The sequence below is a fragment of the Zootoca vivipara genome, chromosome 1 (assembly GCF_963506605.1).
Source record: "Zootoca vivipara chromosome 1, rZooViv1.1, whole genome shotgun sequence".
NCBI lineage: Eukaryota > Metazoa > Chordata > Lepidosauria > Squamata > Lacertidae > Zootoca > Zootoca vivipara.
The window spans coordinates 11,833,311-11,854,468 of record NC_083276.1 but is presented as its reverse complement, the minus strand read 5'-3'; the positions used below and the strand labels follow the sequence as shown (position 1 = coordinate 11,854,468).

The 21,158-nt window shown below is 52.6% G+C and overlaps 1 protein-coding gene across 5 annotated transcripts in view; it reads left to right on the top strand.

Annotated features, from left to right (window-relative positions):
- The first annotated feature begins 18,599 nt into the window (after positions 1–18,599).
- Positions 18,600–21,158, top strand: part of INF2 (inverted formin 2) — a 71,383-nt gene continuing 68,824 nt past the window's right edge. For all 5 annotated transcript variants that reach the window (XM_035104985.2, XM_035104971.2, XM_035104978.2 and 2 more), the window contains exon 1: positions 18,600–19,257. The gene's annotated coding sequence lies outside the window, so the exon portion shown is untranslated. The remainder of the gene's footprint in view (positions 19,258–21,158) is intronic.

Sequence of the window (21,158 nt, the reverse complement as noted above, 5' to 3'; positions counted from 1 at the left end):
TGCAAACACAGCAGAATTGCATTTTCCTTGTAAACTAACCCGCCTCCCCCAGTCATCTGAATGACAACGGAACTTTTCTGAAGAGAGAATTCCCAGCCATCAGGGCCATGTTTTCAGCACCATTTATTCACAAATGCGCATCAAACAGGAATGTTTGGCAAAAGCTCTTGGTACTGTGGAGGCGAAGGCCGAGCTGCAGCTCCTCCCGGCATGTAATTCTGTAGCAGGCCGGGTGTTTTATTCCATGTTTCTGCAATCACATCAGGCAAGAAAGAAGAAATCTGGGCATCTCAGCTGCACGGGTGGAAAAGGGAGCAGGGAATTTCTGTGGGCGTAGTTTGTATGACAAGCCACACTTGCTATACGATCTATCCCCACCCCCCCACCCTTGCCACTGCATCCAGGAGACGGGTGGAGCAAGCGGGGGGTGGGGGTGCTCCGCCCCGGGTACCACCCTGGAGGGGGTGTCACTCGGGGCCGCACCCCCACCCGTCACCTCTGCACAGCAGCCTCGGGGGGGAGAGAAGCTGCAGGTGCGCCGGCCGAGCGATTGGGCGCCGCGCGGTTGCCTGCTGGAGGGGGGGTGGCACTCGGGTGGCACTCGCAGCAGGGTGCTGCACATGTGTACAATGTAGAGGGGATCGCACCCCCCGCGACTTCAAAATGGAGCCTAAACGGAGCACCCAGACTCCAGGCAGATAGTCCACTGGTGCGGCGGGTGCACCGCGCCAGTGGGCTATCTACCTGGAGCCTGGGCGCTCCGTTTAGGCTCCATTTTGAAATCACAGGGGGTGCGGTCCCCCTCTACGTAGTGATGCATACGTCGTTACGTAGCACCCCCCGGGGGCATGGTAATTTGCTGCTCCGGGTGTTGAAGCGCCTCGCTAGGCCCCTGCCAGGAGATATTGGGTATAAGGTATATCGCATGCCTCCAATCAGCAAAGGGCAAGGCTGAAACTAACAGATTATCAGGGAAAACACACTTTGTGGTTTCCCCAAAACCGTCAAGCTCTTCCCCTTCTTTTCCTGCTCTCCCTCTCCCTCCCTCTCTCCTGCAGGGGCAATCATAAGAAACTAGCTCCACCATGTAGGTTTGATTCCAAAGACATCTTTGCATATGCATAGAAATTGGAAGGACAGTGGTACCTCGGAAGTCGAACAGAATCCGTTCCGGAAGCCCGTTCGACTTCCAAAACGTTTGGAAACCAAAGCATAGCTTCTGCAGCCAATCAGAAGCTGTGTCAGACGTTCAGGTTCCAAAGAACGCTTGCAAACAGGAACACTCACTTGCGGTGTTCGGGAGCCAAAACGTTTGACTCGCAAGGTGTTCGGGATCCAAAGTACAACTGTAAAGAACCTTTTTTTTAAAAAAACCGATGGGACCTGTGTGTGTTTTGCTTACTCTTTTAAAGCAATATTAGTGGCATGTGAATGCGATGGAATGGGGTGGAGAAGCATTATCAGAGGTCAAGGACACATTGCAGGCAGGCAAAAACACTTAAAGAGGATGTGATGCAAGGCCAGTGAAGGGGGTGGCCTGGAAAGAGAGGGGGTGGCTAAAGAGGGGGGTGGCGGCCAAGGGCGTACCCACCACGGGGCAAGTTAGGGCAGCTGCCCTACTCTAGAAGCAGGGCTGGTGGGCAGAGGCGGAGCACAGCCCGGCGGAGCGCGAGTTCGCCATTCCCGCCGCGCTGCGCCGCACCCTCCCTCCAGCTCCCCGGCGCGCCCTCAGGCAAGGCCAAGCGCGGCGGGGAACCAGGGAGCGCGGCACGGCGCGGTGGGCGGGAACGCCGAACTCGCGCTCCGCTGGGCTGGGCTCCGCCTCCGCCCACCAGCCCTGCTTCTAGGGAGGGGCACAGCCCGGCGGAGCGCGAGTTCGCCGTTCCCGCCCGCCGCGCTGCGCCCTCCCTCCAGCTCCCCGTCACGCCCTCTGGCAAGGCCAAGCGCGGCGGGGAACCAGAGAGCGTGGCGCGGCGGGCGGGAACGCTGAACTCGCGCTCCGCTGGGCTGGGCTCCGCCTCTGCCCACCAGCCCTGCTTCTAGGGAGGGGCACAGCCCGGCGGAGCGCGAGTTTGCCGTTCCCGCCCACTTTGGGGCCCCTCCCCTTCCGTGCCTTGGCCCCTCCCCTTGCCCCCCCTAGTTTTGATCCTGGGTACGCCCATGGTGGCGGCCAAGGAACAGTTGCAAGGGCCAGCAGAGAGGCCTGGAGAACTCCTTTTTGTCTTCTTCCCCAGATAAAGCACTGATTACATCCTACCGGTATATTCGCAACTTCTTCCAGGTGTAGAATTGTATTTGTATACACAGGCCATCCCAGCACAAGGAGCATGGAGTACTCATTTTTCATCTGCTGGTGTGCCTTCACCTGCTTGCAAACCACCACCCCCCCAAAAAAACCCTCATAAAATAGAGGGTACTGCTCTAGCCTACTGGTAGCATCAGCATCTTAAAATGCAGGTTTATTAATTATGCCCAGCAGATGTTATTTAATCCTGTGGGAGTGCAGATGGCGCATAAAGAGGAAGAAGCCCTAATAACCGGAAGGAAGCTGTATCTGAATCTCTGTCTGTCACCTTTAGATTCTCTGTTACAGGAAATGAAATCTTGGCAAGAGCTTCGCATCTCCAAGCAAAGAAGCATTTGCTCCCAGCCTCCCGGCCTTTGTGCCAAAGAACATTTACAAGTGGATTAGGCTATAAATCTGCGTTTCAGAAGTGCTATTGTACGATTACTCAGCTCTTCACTTCAGACGGAACCTGGGCTTGATGAGCACACCGTAATATTATAGGAAAAGGACATAAAACATGAGTCATCCAACGAGCACTAGAAAAACCCAATTCGCGGAGCCAAGTGTGGTGTGGAGACTCCGAACTTCCCCCAAATGCAAACTAATTAACAAAGTCCCAAGAGTCAAAGGCTCTCGAAGATTTTGCCTTTTGATCTGCCTTCAAGCTTGAAGTGCATAACCAAACACTACTGAGGGTATTATTTTTGAACAAACCTGATTTGTAAAACAGAATGGTTATGCTGGGTCCCACATACCCTCCCCCCTACAGTTTCCCTATAAACTTGTTCAGGGCTTATATATTAGCAAGGATTTTGAACTAGTATTGCTATACCCACAGACTCGTTCCAGCATCAGCCCTCCAAAGTTTCAAAGAGTTGGAAAGGACCCTGGGGATCATCTAGTCCAATGTTTCCCAAACTTGGGTCTCCAGCCAGTTTTGGATTACAATTCCCATCTGGTCCTGGTCACCACTGGGATGATGGGACTTGTAGTCTGAAACCAGCTGGAGACCAAGGTTGTGATATACTGATGTAGTCCAACCCTCTGCAATGCATGAATATGCAGTTGTCCCATATGGGGATTGAACCTGCAACCTTGGCGTTATCAGCACCACACTCTAACCAACTGAGCTATCCAGGCTCAGTTGTTCTACTGTAGTCCCAGGCAGCCAAGGGTCAGAGATTATGGGAGTTGCAGTCCAGCAACATCAGGAGGACACCAGGTTGAGGAAGGTTGGTTTAGATCATATGTGAGCCATCTGTGGCTCAGGGGGCTTCACAGATGCACAGACTTCCATTACTAGAAATGCAAAAATCTCGCTGATTAATTTTTTCTGCCTCCCCTATTCCAGTTTGGTGTGCATGTAATTTACTTGTCTGCTGGCTTTGGGGAACATCAATGATCATTCAGCTGGAGAAGTCTGTGATTAGGTGATTTGCCGTGTGCCTGCTCAAATCCCATTTGCACTATACATTTAAAGCAGGATCATTCATACCACTTTAAAAAGTCATGGCTTCCCCCAAAGAATTATGGGAACTGTATCTTCTTCATGGTGTTGAGAGTTGTTAAAGGTAAAGGGATCCCTGACCATTAGGTCCAGTCGTGACCGACTCTGTCGTTGCGGCACTCATCTCGCATTATTGGCCGAGGGAGCCAGCGTATAGCTTCCAGGTCATGTGACCAGCATGACAAAGCCGCTTCTGGTGAACCAGAGCGGCACATGGAAACACCATTTACCTTCCCGCCGGAGCAGTACCTATTTATCTACTTGCACTTTGACGTGCTTTCAAACTGCTAGGTTGGCAGGAGCTGGGACCAAGCAATGGGAGCTCACCCCGTCACGGGGATTCGAACCGCCGACCTTCTGATTGGCAAGCCCTAGGCTCTGTGGTTTAACCCACAGCGCCACCCGCATCCCTATTCCTATCCCCCTCAAGGAGCAAAAAATTCCAGAGGGGTTTAACAGTCAATCCCTTTCCCTAGGAAGTCTGGAAACTGTACGTCCATGAGAGGAACAGGGGTCACATAATGACTCTCACCAGGTTTAACAAACTACATTTCCCAGGGTTCCTTGTGGGGGAGTCATGACTGTTTTAAAGCACCATGATACTTCTTTGAATATACAACAGATGGGGCCTCAGTCTCATAGAATCATAGAAAGGTGGAAACCCCAATGGCCATTGTGTCCAACCCTCTGCAATACAAGGTGTCTAGATGCTGTTGATGGACAACTTCAAATTCTCTTCTTATGTATCTTTAAACTGGTCTTAGACCAGGCAGCCCTACCAACAGAGGATTGCTTGAAATAGAGGACTGTCCTCTGTGGAATAGGGCATTTGGCCACTCTGAATGATAAAGGCCTACCTCTCGTTGAAATAGGAAAAACTGGGTTAGGGGTGTACCCAGGGGCAGATCTCCTGTGAAACTAATGGAGCTTAAGCTTCAGGACCCCAAATCCTGGAGGGGCTCCAGAATCAACTTTAGTTCACGTTGCTTAAATTATTGGCGTCTAGTAGACCCAATATGAGTGGCCCAACTCAAACTGATTAATTTCAACAATATATTTCAACAATCCCAAAGTTTGAGCGTCCGTAGCACAGACGTAAAGATTTGGTGATCTGTCGTGAAACAACCACAATGAAGAAGATAGCAGTGGTGACCCAGACCCGGTTGCTGGTTGTGAAGCGGCCCCTATGACAGTTTAAGCATCAAGACCCCCCAAAATGTAGGTCCACCACTAGCTGTACCATTTTACAATGCAGGTGGGGACTCCTGCAGCTGAACACTTCTCCATATGAAGGTTCTGAATAGGCATCCCCAAACTGCGGCCCTCCAGATGTTTTGGCCTACAACTCCCATGGTCCCTAGCTAACAGGACCAATGGTTGGGGAAGATGGGAATTGCAGTCCAAAACATCTGGAGGGCTGAAGTTTGGGGATGCTTGGAATAGACCATCTGGCCATGATCAGCCAGCAAGCTTCATGGTTGAGTGGGGATTCGAACCCAAGTCTCCCAGGTCCTCATCCAACACATCAAACACTGCACCACACTGGCTCTCAGTAGCCCGTGGCCCTTTCCTGCTTCATGTTAGTTTTCCCCATGGTCCATAATCAGCAGGTGGAGCACCTTACAATCTCACTGTACATTGTACGGGAACAATGCCGTACAATTCACCTTTGATATTTTCTGTGAGCGGGCAGCAGCAAAAGGCTGATGGGAGGCAACACACCCTGTACTCAAATGGCTCCGCCAATCTGAGATTTAGAATATGTACATACATCATAAACAACTGCATGGAAAATTACTGCAGAGTCCACACACCCTCTTGGTAACCAGAGGCATGGGAGGAGAGCTAAATTTAAAGAAAAACAAAGCCCTGGTTGTTTCTGGAATGAAATACAATGAAAAATACAAAGGAAAATTCAAGCTGATATTCTATACCTGTTTACCTAAACTCATTGAACTCCATGAGACTTTACTCTGAGTAGGGCATATACCGTTAGAGACCCAGTTTGGTAACTGGTCACCCTAGCCCTCTGGGCATCTTTTGAAACTCCAAATGACTTTAAAAGGATTCAGACAAATTCACAATAAGTATATCTTCACAGCCATTATCTAGCTGTAGTTTTTACAGCAACCCTGTCAGGTAAGTCACTATTGTTACCCACCACCATATTGGGAATGGGGAAACTGAGGCTTAGAGAGAGTAGAGGAGGGAAGAGGGTTCAGAGCCTGGGGATTGGTGGTGGGGCAACGATGAATGGTCAGAGGGATAAGAGGGAGCAGACTGGGGGGAGGAAGTGTCGGGAACTGAAGGGGCAACAGAGAGTGTAGTGGTTAAGAGCGGTGGTGAAATATACTCGGAGTCAAGAGTGAATTTCATGCTCTTTATTCAGCTCATAGTCATCGAGGAGGAGAAGAGAAGACGAATGGCTCTTTTCCCAAAACCATCTGCTTATATACATTATTTACACAATGGGCCTTGCGTGATTGGCTACTTCAGGGCTACACCTGTGGGCCAATTATATTGTGGATTGACTTTTGCCTGCAGCCTGATTGGCTGCTCCTACAGGCCAATCAGGTAGCAGATTCACTTCTGCCAGCCGCCTGATTGGCTGCTCCAGCAGGCCAATCAGGTTGCGGATTCACTTCCACCTGGAGTTGGATTGGGTAGCTCCCGCTGATTCTGAATCCTATTGTTCTAGGATTCAGCTCAGTACATAACACCCCTCCCCTCTAAGTTCCAGTCCTGCCCGGGAAGTTGCATTCGTAGTCCCCAAGGTCTGCTGGCCGCCTCCGTGTGCGTTGTGGCCTGGGGTGTTCCTTGGTCAGGGGTTCTGGTTCTGGCTCGTGTTCCGAGGCTGCTGGCTGTGCCGGGGCTGTCTGGTCTGGCGCCACTGAACCACTAGGTTGTAGCTCTGGTTCCGGTGTCCTTCCAGCCTCGGGGCGCCCCTCTGTGCCTACTGCTTCTGCTTCCTCTGCCCACCCCTCTCGCTCTACAGGCCTCACTGCCCTGCTGTCCCCTTGGGACCCCTCTGTCCCGCTCTCCTCCCGGGTTCCTCCTGGGAATCGTCGCCGTATCTGGTCGCAGTGGCGGCGCCAACATTGCCCCCCTTCCGTTAGTACCTCGTACGACACGGGACCGGTCACCTTGGTGACTGTGGCGGGTACCCATGCTGGGCCTGCCCCAAAATTCTTTGCATACACTGGGTCCTGGGCCACAAATGTCCGGGGGTTCCTGCCTTTCCCCACCACTACCTCATCCTGAGCTCTGTCGGGGTGAAGTCGGTCCAGTCTAGTTGCAAGGCGCCGGCCCATTAGTAATTCAGCTGGGCTCCGGCCCGTCGTTGTGCTTGGGGTGCTGTGCTGTGCTAGAAGAAATGCGGCAAGGCGGTATTCCCAGTCCCCTTGTGTCATGCGGCGGAGGCTGTCCTTGGTGGTCCGCACCATGCGCTCCGCTTGGCCATTGGTGGCAGGGTGGAATGGTGCTGAGCGGATGTGGCGGATGGCGTTCTGCGCTGTGAAGGTCTGGAACTCCTCTGACGTGAATGCGGTTCCATTGTCCGAGACGAGGGTGTCAGGGAGCCCGTGGGTCGCAAACAGCTTACGTAGTACCCGGATGGCTGCCGCCGTAGAAGTGGATGGTACCAGTGCGACCTCCAGCCATTTGGTGTAGGAATCCACCACTATGAAGAATGTTTTTCCCTGGAAGGGGCCAGCGAAGTCCACGTGCAAGCGTGACCATGGATGTCGGGCGGACTCCCAGGGCTGGACTGGGGCCCTTGGGGGATCCGGGCGGGATTCTTGGCAGGTCTGGCAGTGTTGGACCCAGGCCTCTATCTCTCTGTCAATCCCCGGCCACCACACATAACTCCTGGCAAGGGCCTTCATCCTCACTACCCCTGGGTGTGTCTCGTGTAGGGCTGTGAGGACCCTTTTGCGGAGGGGCTGGGGAACAACAACCCTGCTTCCCCATAACAGGCACCCCTTGTGGGCCGACAGTTCATGTTTGCGGTTTGTGTAGCCAGCGAATTCTGGCCCGGGGCTGCTGCTGGGCCATCCTCGCCACACCCAGTCCAGGACCCGGGAGATGACCCTATCTTTTGTGGAATGGTGCGCAACTTCTTGTGCCTGAATGGGTCGGTCGGGAAGCAGCTCCAGGGTCATAACCTCTTGCGCAGGCGCTGGGTCGGGGCCTGTTTCTGGTAGTGGTAGCCTGCTGAGGGCGTCTGCGTGGCCCATCGCCTTCCCAGGGCGGTGGATTAGTGCATACTGGTAGCCGGCAAGGAAAATTGACCACCTGAGGACACGTGGAGACAACACTTGGGGGGTCTGCTTCTCAGGGGCAAACAGGCCAAGCAACGGCTTGTGGTCAGTCACTATGGTAAAGGGCCGCCCGTACAAGAAATCATGGAATTTTTTTACGCCCTTCACGATTGCCAGACCCTCCTTGTCAATCTGTGAGTAGTTTCGTTCGGCTGCAGCAAGCGTCTGGGAGAAGTATGCCACCGGCACCTCTCTTCCATCCGGGAGTTGGTGTCCCAGGACAGCGCCGATGCCATAGGGAGAGGCGTCGCATGCCAGCACCACTGGCAGCCTCTCGTCGAAGTGTGCCAAGACCGAGTTCGAGACGAGCAAGTCCTTGACTGCCTGGAATGCGGCCCTTTGTCGCTGGCCCCACACCCAAGGGGCCCTTTTATCTAGGAGTCTGTGTAGGGGCTCCGCTACCGCTGCCTTATGGGGAAGGAAGGCATGGTAAAAGTTCAATAGTCCCAAGAATGACTGAAGTTCGGGCTTGCTCTTGGGCGCTGGGGCCTCACAAATGGCCCGTACCTTGTCACCGGTTGGATGGACCCCTTCTGCGTCCACCTTAAATCCCAGAAAGTCCACCTGCGGCACTCCCAGTAAACACTTTTCCCGCTTCACCTTGAGGCCCGCCGTCTGGAAACGGTGCAGGACGGAGCGGAGGCGGTCCTCAAATTCCTCTGGTGTGGGCCCGGCGATCAGTACATCATCGAAGAAGGGGGTGACACCAGGAATCCCTTTAAGGAGAGAGTCCATTAGATTCTGGAATATGCCTGGTGCCACGCTAACGCCAAATTGCAGCCGCTTTACTCTGAATGCCCCTCTGTGCGTCACAATCGTCTGAGCCTCTGCTGTGGCTTCGTCCACAGGCAACTGTTGATACGCTTGGGCCAAGTCCAGTTTGCCAAAGATTTTTGACCCAGCCAGGGTGGCGAGGACATGGCTGACCACTGGCACTGGGTATGCATGGGCCGTGAGAGCCTTGTTTATGGTGCATTTGTAGTCTGCACAGATGCGGACCGAACCGTTAGGCTTGACGGGTGTGACAATTGGAGTTTCCCAGGGGGCGTTGGGCACCGGCTCCAGCACTCCTTGCTCCACGAGCCGGTCCAATTCCTCGTCTATGCGGGGTTTCAGGGCAAACGGGACCCGGCGGGCCTTGTGCCTGATGGGTCGTACAGCGGGGTCTAGCTGTAGGGCAATGGGGGTCCTGTATATCGTCCCAATGCCCCATCGAAAACCCCTGGAAACTCTTTGCATATGGCGTCCACGTCCACTTGTAAGCTAGTGCGGTTCACCCCGGTAACGGCTAGTCCCAGAGGTCCAAACCATGCCAGTCCCAGTAAGCTAACGTAGGGGCCCTTAACTACCAGCAAGTCCAATTGTTGCTTTCGCCCTCGATATTGCACCCTGAAGGTCCCCACCCCCATTGTAGGGACCTTACGTTTCTGGAAGTCCCGGAGGGTGAATGGGGCCGGCCTTAGTTTGGGACCCCCATTAGGGCACAGTTCCCTTAATGTTCGGGCCGAGATTATGGATAGAGTTGAACCCGTGTCCAGCTCCATGCGGCATGGGGCTCCCTCTATCTGTACCTCTATATAAATTTTCTCTGTGCTGGGATGGGGCAACTGGAATACCTGGTAGTCCGTGATCTCCGTCGAGTTGCCTTGGTGCATGGTGCCGTGTGACCTGGGGCTCCTGGGTCGGTCATCTGATGCTTGTCGACGGGTGAGTCGAGCCCGACACACCCGGGCGATGTGTCCCAATTTTCTGCACTGCCTGCACTCTGCGTTGCGGAAACGACAGGTCCTCCTCTCGTGGTTCTCCCCGCAGCTTGCACAGTTCCCTCCTTCTCGTCGAGGCTGCTGTGGTGTGTGTGCTGCTTGAGTGCGCCGCTGTACTCGGTGTACTTCCTCCCTGTCAGATTCGGATTCGTCGGTGAGGTCTTCGTGGTAGACCCTCGGTTGGGATGGCGGGGCCGGTCGTGCCTCTTGCGTTGACCTCTCGGCGGCTTCGGTTGCCAGGGCTTCCTCCAGAGCAATCTGGAACGTGAGGTCTTTTTTGGCGTAGAGGCGTCGTTGCAACATCTCGTCCCTCAGGCCACCGACGAGGCAGTCACGAAGCATGTTCTCCAATTCTGAGAAGTTGCATAACTGGGCAGCTTGGCGGAGGGAGGTCACAAACCCAGTTATGGTTTCCCCCGGGGCTTGCCGTTTTGCGTAGAAGGCATTTCGGCAAGCTACCACCGAGGGCTGTGGTGAGAAGTGCTCCTTCAGCCGTTCCATTATTGTTTTGTAAGAGACGGTAGCGACATCTCTAGGTGCAAGGAGAGCCCGGGCGATTTCAAACGTCTCCTCTCCACAGACACTGAAGAATGTCGCCCTCTTCATGGCATCCTTGGTGACTTCTTTCGCTTGCAGGAGGAAGTTGAAACGGGCGGCGTACCCTTCCCAGTCTCCTGATGCTGGTTTGAATGGCGAGAAGCTGCTGTCGGTTGCCATTCTGGGTTCCTTGGGTCCTGGAGCTGAAGCCTGGATGCACGGTGCGATGCAGCGGTGCAGCAGGTGGCGGTGCTGCGGTGCAGTGCGTGGTGGCGGTCAGCTCAGCAGGATCCCATCCTCGTCGCCAGTGAAATATACTCGGAGTCAAGAGTGAATTTCATGCTCTTTATTCAGCTCATAGTCATCAAGGAGGAGAAGAGAAGACGAATGGCTCTTTTCCCAAAACCATCTGCTTATATACATTATTTACACAATGGGCCTTGCGTGATTGGCTACTTCAGGGCTACACCTGTGGGCCAATTATATTGTGGATTGACTTTTGCCTGCAGCCTGATTGGCTGCTCCTACAGGCCAATCAGGTAGCAGATTCACTTCTGCCAGCCGCCTGATTGGCTGCTCCAGCAGGCCAATCAGGTTGCGGATTCACTTCCACCTGGAGTTGGATTGGGTAGCTCCCGCTGATTCTGAATCCTATTGTTCTAGGATTCAGCTCAGTACATAACAGGTGGACTCATAATCTGGTGAACCAGGTTCGCTTCCCCGCTCCTCCACATGCAGCTGCTGGGTGATCTTGGGCTACTCACACTTCTCTAAAGTCTCTCGGCCTCACTCACCTCACAGAGTGTTTGTTGTGGGGGAGGAAGGGAAAGGAGATTGTTAGCCGCTTTGAGATTCCTGAAGGGGAGTGAAAGGCGGGTGTCAGGGAGACTCCCAAAAGGGAGCCTTCCCCTGTCATCCTGACCAGCACTTCGCCCAGCGACAGCGGTAGCAGCGGGTCAGGCGGGGGGAATGAGGAATGGAGCGGATGGAGGGAGGGCTCAGTGAGGCATCCGAGCCCTTGCACTGCCCTAGCCAACAGGTGGAAGAGGGAGCGCAGCCGCTTCTGGCGCCTGAATTGAGGCGCACGCCCAAACACAGGTTTAGGGACGGCGTTTCGGGGTCCCCAAGCTATTATGCTGGCCCTGAAGCAGAAGGGCGCCATTGCCGGATTCTGCTATCTCTGCACTGTAAATAGTATGCACAATAAAACCTTAAAAGACAGATCAGACTGGAGCGTCTTTACTTGAGAGTAGCTGCAACAATCCCCTGACAGCGGGATATCAAGTCCAAACAACTCTTCTTCTTCCTCTTCTCCTTCTCCTTCTCCTTCTCCTTCTCCTTCTCCTTCTCCTTCTCCTTCTCCTCCTCCTCCTCCTCCTCCTCCTCCTCCTCCTCCTCCTTCTCCTCCACCATTCCTCCTCCGTCCAGCCCCTGACAACACCCTCTGCAACTGCACCCCTGCATCCTCCCCGCGTGTTTTTTGCCTGTATGGAATGTGTCCTTGGAGCCTGATAAGGGCACTTGCTTGCTTGCCTGGATGGAAGCTAGGGAGCAATAGAATCAGAGAACTGTAGAGTTGGAGGGGACCCAAGGGTCATCTAGTCCCACCCCCTACAATGCAGGAATCTCTTGACTATATCAAACGTGACAGATGGCCATCCAAGCTCTGCTTAAAAACCTCCAAGGAAAGAAAGACAGTCCCCCACCTCCTGCGGAAGTCTGTTCCACTGTCAAACACCTCCTACTGTCAAAAAGTTCTTCTTATGCATGTAGAAACCAGCTTATGGTATAAAGGTAAAATTACTTGCTTGTTCTGTCCACTTATGCCTCAGCTCCCACCCATCACAGACATATGGTTCCTATAAATAAGGTTGTCCTGGAGAGAATGTGGTTGTTGTGAGAAAAATAATTTCTCACCCTCTGAGCTAATGAATTTGTGGCAGAGGTGTGATTTGAACCAAGGACTTTTTGATTCACAGCTCAGTGCCTTGGCCATTAGGCCACGCCAGTTCCCAAGGAAGCCAGATCTATTGGCCATAACAGCTAATAGAGATGAGGTGCTGCCTTCATTTTCTGCTTATGAGATTCCCAGAAGCATCTCAGTAGCCGCTGTCGGAAAAACGATGCTGGACTGGAAGGACCTTTGGTCCGATCCACCTCTCCTTATGCTCTTAAAATGCAGAGCCAAGTTGATCAAATTACCCCACAAAAGGGTTTTGTAGCATCACAGGAACAGCACACTTCTGACCCCTGTTAATGCGGATTGTGTGACCTCCATCTAATGTCAAAAGGTTTGGTTAGCCACAGAACTCATCATGCGTTGCATTACAGATGAAGTCTGTAACATCGCCTTTTTGGAGTCTCACTTCAGCTTTTCCTGCTGGGGAAAAAAATACCCTGGGAGAAGCTATGGTGATTCCTCACCCTTTCAAAGGCAATGACTCAGGGGAACTCTGAGTATTCATGCAAACACTGGTTGCCTTAGTGCACGGTTGTCAAACCCAAGGCCCGCGGGCCAAATGCGGCCCGCCAGACCTTGTCATGCGGCCCGCGCAGGCCCAGAGCGATGAAATGGAAGAGGCGCTGGACAGCCCGCCCGCCGCCGCCTGCAGGGCCGTCTCTGGGCCCGGGCTGGGGAAGGAGGACGACGCGGGAGGCGATCCTCCTCTGAGGCTGATGCTGCTCAGCAGGAAGGAAGGGGCGGCGCCCGCAGTTTCTAATTGGCTGCAGGAGATTCCTGCAGCCAATTAGACGCTGTGGGTGCCCCTGGGGGCCGCCCCTTCCAGCACGGCTTCTGATTGGCCACAGAAATCTCCTGCAACCAATCTCCTGCAGCAGCGGCCTCAGAGGAGGATCCCTCCCGCGTCGTCGTCCTCCCCCAGCCCGGGCCCAGAGACGACCCTGCAGGCGGCACTGGGTGGCGGGCGGGCTGGCCAGCGCTGCTCAGCGGGAAGGAAGGGGTGGCGCCCAGAGGCTCCTGCAGCCAATCAGAAGCTGCGGGCGCCTCTGGGCGCCGCCCCTTCCAGCACGGCTTCTGATTGGCCACAGAAATCTCCTGCAGCCAATCAGATGCTGCGCAAAGAGCAAGAGAACTTTCCCATCCCTCGCGCTTTCACTAGCTTTGCGGGCCTCGCGCGCCCAGATTTGCTCCCCTCCACCTCGCTCAACTCCAGGAACATTCAATTCTGCCCAAACAACCTTGCAAAGCAAGCCCGCTTTCCTTGCTCCCGGCTTCAAGGCCAGAGCGCGAGGGTTGCCTTTGTTGCCGCTCCAGGTTACACACAAGCAACCTCGTGCGCGCACGATCCAACAAACCCCCGGGGCCCAGAGCCGGCGCAGACCTTTTTCCTCGCGATTACGGTGGTCTTCTCTGTTCTCGGCGAGAATCCGTTTCCAGGCAGCGCGCTGAGCTAGAATGCAAAGCAAGTAGCTACTACTCCGGAGACCCCTCCCAGTTCTCGGCCCCTGCGGCTAATGGAATATTTTTAACTGTTTGAATAAACTCTGATCTTTCTCTGCGACGAGTCTGGGACGCCTAGTGGGAGAAGGCGATCATTGCCCTTCAGTTAGGCGGGGCAGAGCAGGCTTGAATTCTAGTCCTCAATCAGGACTAGGATTGTAGGAGCGACTGTTCTGAATGGAGGCGGGTTCCTAGTATAACTGGATTCTCCAAGGGCGTGGCTTGTCGATTATTTTTAAAATTGCTTTCTAAGCCCACCTCTTTAGGGTGCATATACCCAAGGTGAGTTACAGCATGAAACACAACATTTAAATTCTAACATTTAAAATAGCAGTAAAAACATTAAAGCAGACAAAAAAAATATGTGGCAGACAAAAAAAATATTCCAGCACGGCTTCTGATTGGCCACAGAAATCTCCTGCAGCCAATCAGAAGCTGCAGGCGCCTCTGGGCGCCGCCCCTTCCCGCTGAGCGGCCGAGAGCGGGAAGGAAGCAGCAGCGGCATGGAGACTGCCTTCACCGCCCATGCCAATTAGCTACCTCCGCAAGGTAAAAAAGGGGAAGCCCCTTTTCTTTCTTCCCCCTTCCCCGAAGCTGCTGGCGTGTGTGTGCGCGTGTGTGTCAGGCCCCGTTTCTTCGGCTTCAAGAGGTTGGATAGGAATCTGTTGTTGATGCTTTAGCTGAGATTCTTGCATTGCAGGGGGTTTGACTAGATTACCCTTGGGGTTCCTTCCAGCTTTACAACTGTATGATTTTATGCTCATCTAAATACCAGGGAAGCCACACATGTGATGTATCAACAGCAATCAAATGTGGGAGTTACAAAAGCATGGATGATGGTCTCCAAATCTTAGTACTGTACTGCAACTTGTATTGTTTAATGGTGGTTTTACGCAGACTTTTGTACTGGTGCTGCTTTCATATTGATTGTATTTAGTTGTTAATTGCATCTGTGTTTTATTGTTTCTAATTTGCAAACTGCCCAGGGAACATGGTTAATTAGGAGGTATATAAATGCCACAGATATCTGAATAAATAAAGCAATGAAAATATGGAGCTGATAACTGCACTTGTGCCTTTGGCTATTATCTGGCAGCAAGCCATGGCCCTAGAGAATGCTAGCCTGTAAAAAAATATTCACAAAGGGGAGCAAATAATATCCATGCATCTTTATTAATTTATGATAATAAAGAGTGGACACATAGTCCTACAGATACAATCGGCCCCTTGAGGGTGACCAAACTGCTGATGCGGCCCCCGATGAATTTGAGTTTGACACCCCTGCCTTAGTGCCTATCAGGAACCAGATCCTAGCCTCCACCCTGCTTTGGCAAATGGGGCTCCAGGCTGCGGCTTGGGCTGTGCCAGGGGGCAGGGCCGATGCCGCCGACGGTGGGCTTCCCTCGGATTCACCCCTTGCCCATTTAAGCAGCCTACACCTGGGGCACAGCCTGTTTATTTCTACGCCAGGTTTCCCCGCCCGCCCACCCACCGTTTACACTGATAGTCATTGACTTTGCTGTGGATACAGTGGTCGCCGTTCTTTATGGGGCCGGGTAGGAATTTGCCCACCGGGCTAACTGGCACTGACCCGGTAGTTTTGCCTACCTCATAGCAATCGTCACAACTGGTTGGGCATTGGGGCAATCCTTTGTTTTGGAGGGAGAGGAGGTTGTAGTCTCCGCTTGCCCCTCCAAACACTAGGGTATCCCGTTAAAAGGGAGTGGCCATGTCCACATGCCCGGGGGGGGGGGCAGGGCTGAAGGCACACACACACCCCAGACAGCGGTTCCTGCTTGGGTCACCCTATTTGATGTAAGTCTTCGGAACCCCTGCCTGGATTGACCATGCGTCAATTTAGATTGTTCCCATGCCCAGGCCAAACCTATTTCATCCATATTCAGTACGGTCATACCTTGGTTTAAGTACGCCTCGGTTTGAGTATTTTCAGTTTAAGTACTCCGTGGACCTGACTGGAACGGATTAATCCACTTTAATACCTCAGCTTCTTTACTACTTGAAAAGAAGGCTTAATCATTAGGTTCCTAAGTCATGGAGGCGGATGTTCAGTTTAACGCTTTTTTTAAAAAAAGGGAACTTGAAGTTGTGCAGATAAAATGGTAGCTGGAGCTCCATAGCATTGATTATTATTGTAAATTAGGCTCCTGCTTGTTCTTATTAAGAATGCCTGGGGAGCATGGTGACTCTGAATAGTTCCTGGCCCCTTTATTATTGCCTTTCTCTCTCTTTTTTGCCAGATTTCAATTGTGGATTAGAAGACAGGAGCCTTGAAAAGCATCAAGAACGTAAAGGGGAGGTGTGTGTCTGCCCACACGAAGGACAGGGCTGGAGGCTTCTAAAGGAAATCACCAGCAGAGCACAATTCTCCCTCTCCCTTCAGCTTTCCTGAGTTTCATATGTCTTATCCCTCCCCCACCCCACCCCCTTCGTTCACAGGGCTGCCTCAAGCAGAAGAAAGCCAAGGGGGCAGCTACAATTAGCATTCAAGGCACAGTACCCCACATTTAAAGGACGCAATGATGACTCATCCTAGACTCAAACTGGATTTGACAACCATGTGCGGTGTATTCAAACACACGCCTGGCCTGTTGACATAGCATGGACCGCCACCATGGACACGCTGGAAAGGAAAGCCAAGCAAGTTTAAATGTGCTTCCTTTGGGGCAGGAGTTTTGTTGCAGACACGGGGACGGGGTGTGGGATGGTGCAGCTGCATGCAGCTTTAAGAATGCCAACAAAGAGGGTTCGGCCACGTTCTGCTAATTAGAGGGAGCAGGGAGAAATGGTGTATCTCTGAATCAGATAACAAGGGAAGAAGATGACGTGACTTGGATGGTAAAGTCAAACTGCAGACACTTCGCAGACACGCAGTAGACTGCAGACAATTCGGAAAGGAGGTGAGAAGTACTATTGTGAAATGTTCTCCCATGTAGACCACAAATTGGTCCAGTCCCCTTTTAAGGACATATCTAGTGGCAGAGAGTTCCATAGGAGGCAGAATGGCAAGGCAAGGCAGAGAGCCTGATATAGGTTCAGCTAAGACGGCCTTATTCTCTAGTGGTGCAAAGGACATCACTGGCGGTGGGGTGGTTATGCTGTGCAGGAACTGGACGGGCTTTCATTCTCTCCTCTCCCCGATCATGTGTGGCTCAAAACTCCTATGCAGCACCTCTAAACTTTCTTACTTTCCCTGTGCTGAAGGAGTTTGGACTAGATTACCCTTTCGGCCCCTTTCCGACTCTACAAGTCTATGATTCTATGACTTTCTGCTACAATCCATTGTTCTGTGGTTAAGAGCCATTTGAGCTCATTCAGGGGAACAATAAAGGAACTCCAGGAGTACAGAAATGCTTGCAGCATCTCCACTGGGGGGGTGGAGATTTGTGACCCCCTCGATCTTATTGGACTATGGACTCCATCACCCCTGACCTCTGGCCATGCCAGCTAATGGGAGTTGGAGTCCCACAAGATCTGAAGAGCAACAGGTTTCCCATCCCAGACCTCACCCAACAAGCCCTTGCAATAGCCCAAAAACATTTTCCAAGGCTGAATCCTAATGAAATCCTGGAATGGAAACCTCCAGTCCCAATGGCAACCCTCACAGTAAACAAGCAGTAAAACAGTGCTCCCACCAAATCAAACAATGTTGTGGTGATAATAATACAGCGTCAGCATGCGACAGCGGCTACACCCCAGGAAACAGCTTTGACTGGCTGGCTGAACCAGGTGAGGACAGCCGATGGGTCTCAAACCCTTGGTGGGTTAGGGACTTTCCCTACGTGCGAACACAGGCTGCAGCAGATTGAGTGGATGAGTCCCTAACCCTAATCTTTGGGAGAAGAAAATGCTAAGGAGTCAACCCTACAAAAATCTGGAGTGGGGGCCCTAAGATGGTTGGCTGGTGCCTTGTACGCCTCCCTCCGGCAACTCCTGCAGGCAGCCAAGCTGGTGCCAAACATATTGCTCTGCTTTCCTTTGGACTATATCAGCCAGGCCAAGTGGGGGGGGGGGTGTCCTGTCGTCTGGGCAGCCCAGGACCTCCATAAACACTGCCCAGATTTGCACTGCAGGAAGATCACTTCAGTGCTGCTCGCACAGTGGTTTGACTTCACGCCAGAAGTGCACCCACTGTCTCTCAAGACAGACAGATGCCAACAGCATGATAGACTTTATGGTTGCTCCCATCAAGATGTTTTTTGGACATAGCTCTGTAGACTGCACACAAACACCTACATTCCAGAACCGAGCCCTGCCTTGAAAACCGGCTGAATAAGTCACATAGAATCATAGGATAGAGTTGGAAGGTACCCGAGGGTCCTCTACTAGTGCAGGCATCCCCAAACTGCGGCCCTCCAGATGTTTTGGCCTACAACTCCCATGATCCCTAACTAACAGGACCAGTGGTCAGGGATGATGGGAATTGTAGTCCAAAACATCTGGAGGGCCGAAGTTTGGGGGTGCCTGCTCTAGTGCAACCCACGGCCTTGTAGGAATGTCAACAAGCGGTTCCGCATCCAGTTTCAAACCATATCGGACCCTGCTTAGTTTTGCTAATGTGCAATCAGTTTTATCGCTGCACCACTGACTCTCGACTAACTAAACCCTTGCGCTGCAGCCAAATAAAGTCTCCTCCCATCCCAAGGCGGGTCGCGCCGTGGGAACTCGTCCGCGCCAGCGATTTCTCCATAACTAAAAAGAACGGGGCGTGTTGTACGGGGCGAGAAGGAAAAAGGTGACAATCGGGCCGCTTGGCGGAAAAAATAAATCCCCCAGGCGAGGCACTTCCGAGGGGAGGCGTTCCTTTAAAGAGCAACCCGCGTGTCAGTCGCCACGTGTGAAGCGACCCTCTGCGCCCTCCCTGCGTAGGAGTCAATGAAAGACCTTTCTTCTCCGGAGCCGCCTCCGGAACGCGCCTTTCCCTTCTCTCTGTAGCAGGCAGGACAAGTCACCTCCGGTGCAGCCGCAGAGCCTGCCTGCTTCGTAACCGGCTGCCAGGCAGCTCCAGGCCCCGCCTTGCGGGCGCTGCCGCCGGGCGCCCAGCCCTCCTCTTCCCCCGCGCCTTCCACGTGGGAGCGCGGGCAGCTCCCAGCGAGTTTCTTGCAGGGTGGAGACGCAGCGGAGGTTGACTGGCTGGCGGCAGCAGCGTCCCTGACCGGCCGCGTCTTGGTTTCGTCCATCCTGGAAGCCTGTCTGCGGGGGGATCTGCTGGATCCCTTTTCCCTCCGCCCTCGGCTTGTTATTTCCCCCCTGAGCTTTTCGCGCTGGGTCGGCGAAGGATGTGGCTTCCATCCCCGGCTGGACTGAAGAAGTAAGAAGCGGAGGAAGGAGAAACTAAGGAGGGGAGCGGCGCTCTCTCCACCCGGGTAAGATCGCTCTCGGTTTCCCAGGGGTTGAAAAGGGAGCCTTTGGGTGGGAGGATTGGAGATCTGGACGTACGAAGGTTGTGTTTATCGACTATATAGCAATTTTCAAATTATTAAATAATGATAGAGAATAGATCCAAGGAGCCTTCCCCCCCTTTTTGCCTCGCAGCAAATGCACAGTGTCTTAATTCTTCTTGTTGTTCTTCTTCCTCTCTTCAGTACTCTTTTAACAGATTTATTTGCGGAATAAGCTCCCCTGAACTAGAACTCACTTGACCAGCTGTATCTCCTTCCCTTTGCTGCGACTTCTTTAACTCACTCCTAGTTCTGAGCGATCATGGAAGGGCTGGTTTTCCCAGCCTCCCACTCTGGCAACCAAAGCAACTCCATCACTTGGAGAAATTTTAGGGCTGTTGCCAACTGGAGTTCCCTGGACTTGGATTTAGCTGTGCCTTAGTGCAAGCATGGGGAAATCTGTGGCCACCCTCCAGGTGCTGTAGAACTACAGCTCCCATCATCCAGGACCCATTGGCTGTGCTGACTGGGTTGATGGGAACTGGACTCTGACAGCATCTTGAGGGCTGCACAATTGCCCTTGATATATTCACATGTGTGTGTGTGTGTGTGTGTGTGTGTGTAGAGAGAGATGTCCTGTTTATTGAGCATTCATTCTTATTCCTATGCGAGGAAGTTAGATGGTGTCATGTCAGGCAAGGTGTTGTCCCTAATAATAATAATAATAATAATAATTTATTATTTATACCCCGCCCATCTGGCTGGGCTTCCCCAGCCACTCTGGGCGGCTTCCAACAGAAAAATGAAATAAAATAATCAATTAAACATTAAAAGCCTCCCTAAACAGGGTTGCCTTCAGATGTCTTCTAAAAATCTGGTAGCTGTTTTTCTCTTTCACATCTGATGGGAGGGCGTTCCACAGGGTGGGTGCCACCACCGAGAAGGCCCTCTGCCTGGTTCCCTAGCAACTTGGCTTCTCGCAACGAGGGAACCGCCAGAAGGCCCTCGGTACTGGACCTCAGTGTCCGGGCAGAACGATGGGGGTGGAGACGCTCCTTCAGGTATACTGGACCGAGGCCATTTAGGGCTTTAAAGGTCAGCACCAACACTTTGAACTGTGCTCAGAAACATATTGGGAGCCAATGTAGATCTTTCAAGACCAGTGTTATGTGGTCTCGGTGGCCACTCCCAGTCACCAGTCTAGCTGCCGCATTCTGGATTAGTTGTAGTTTCCGGGTCACCCTCAAAGGTAGCCCCACATAGAGCACATTGCTGTAGTCCAAGCGGCAGATAACTAGAGCATGTACCACTTCGCAGAGTGTCTCCTTGTCATTTTCCTTAGACCAAAAACTCTCATCTTTTTGTGGAATTGGGTTTGACATGCAAGACCTCCGAATCAGCTTTCATTGTGCAACAGGAATTTGCTGGCATGGGATTGATTCCCACCCGAAATTTGTGACAGCCTAGAAGTGCCGAGAGTGAGAGAGAGGTGGCACATTTTTTCCCTTCTCACTCATGGGCGTTCTGTTGCTTAAGTGACAGAACAGTAGGAAACCTGTAGAGGATATTTGCTTAGTGTCCATTCATTTGCCCTCAAGGCTATAATCCAGGCATCCCCAAACTTCAGCCCTTCAGATACTTTGGACTACAATTCCCATCATCCCTGACCACTGGTCCTGTTAGCTAGGGATCATGGGAGTTGTAGGCCAAAACATCTGGAGGGCCGCAGTTTGGGGGTGCCTGCTATAATCTCATGCGTATGGTTCAAATGAATATGTACTTTCTCCCACATGCATAAACTTAATGTATGTGTATTTACTTGAAAGTATCACTCACTTCAGCGCGGCTACTCCCTCTCAGAATTACAGCCTTCAAATCCTTGCCCT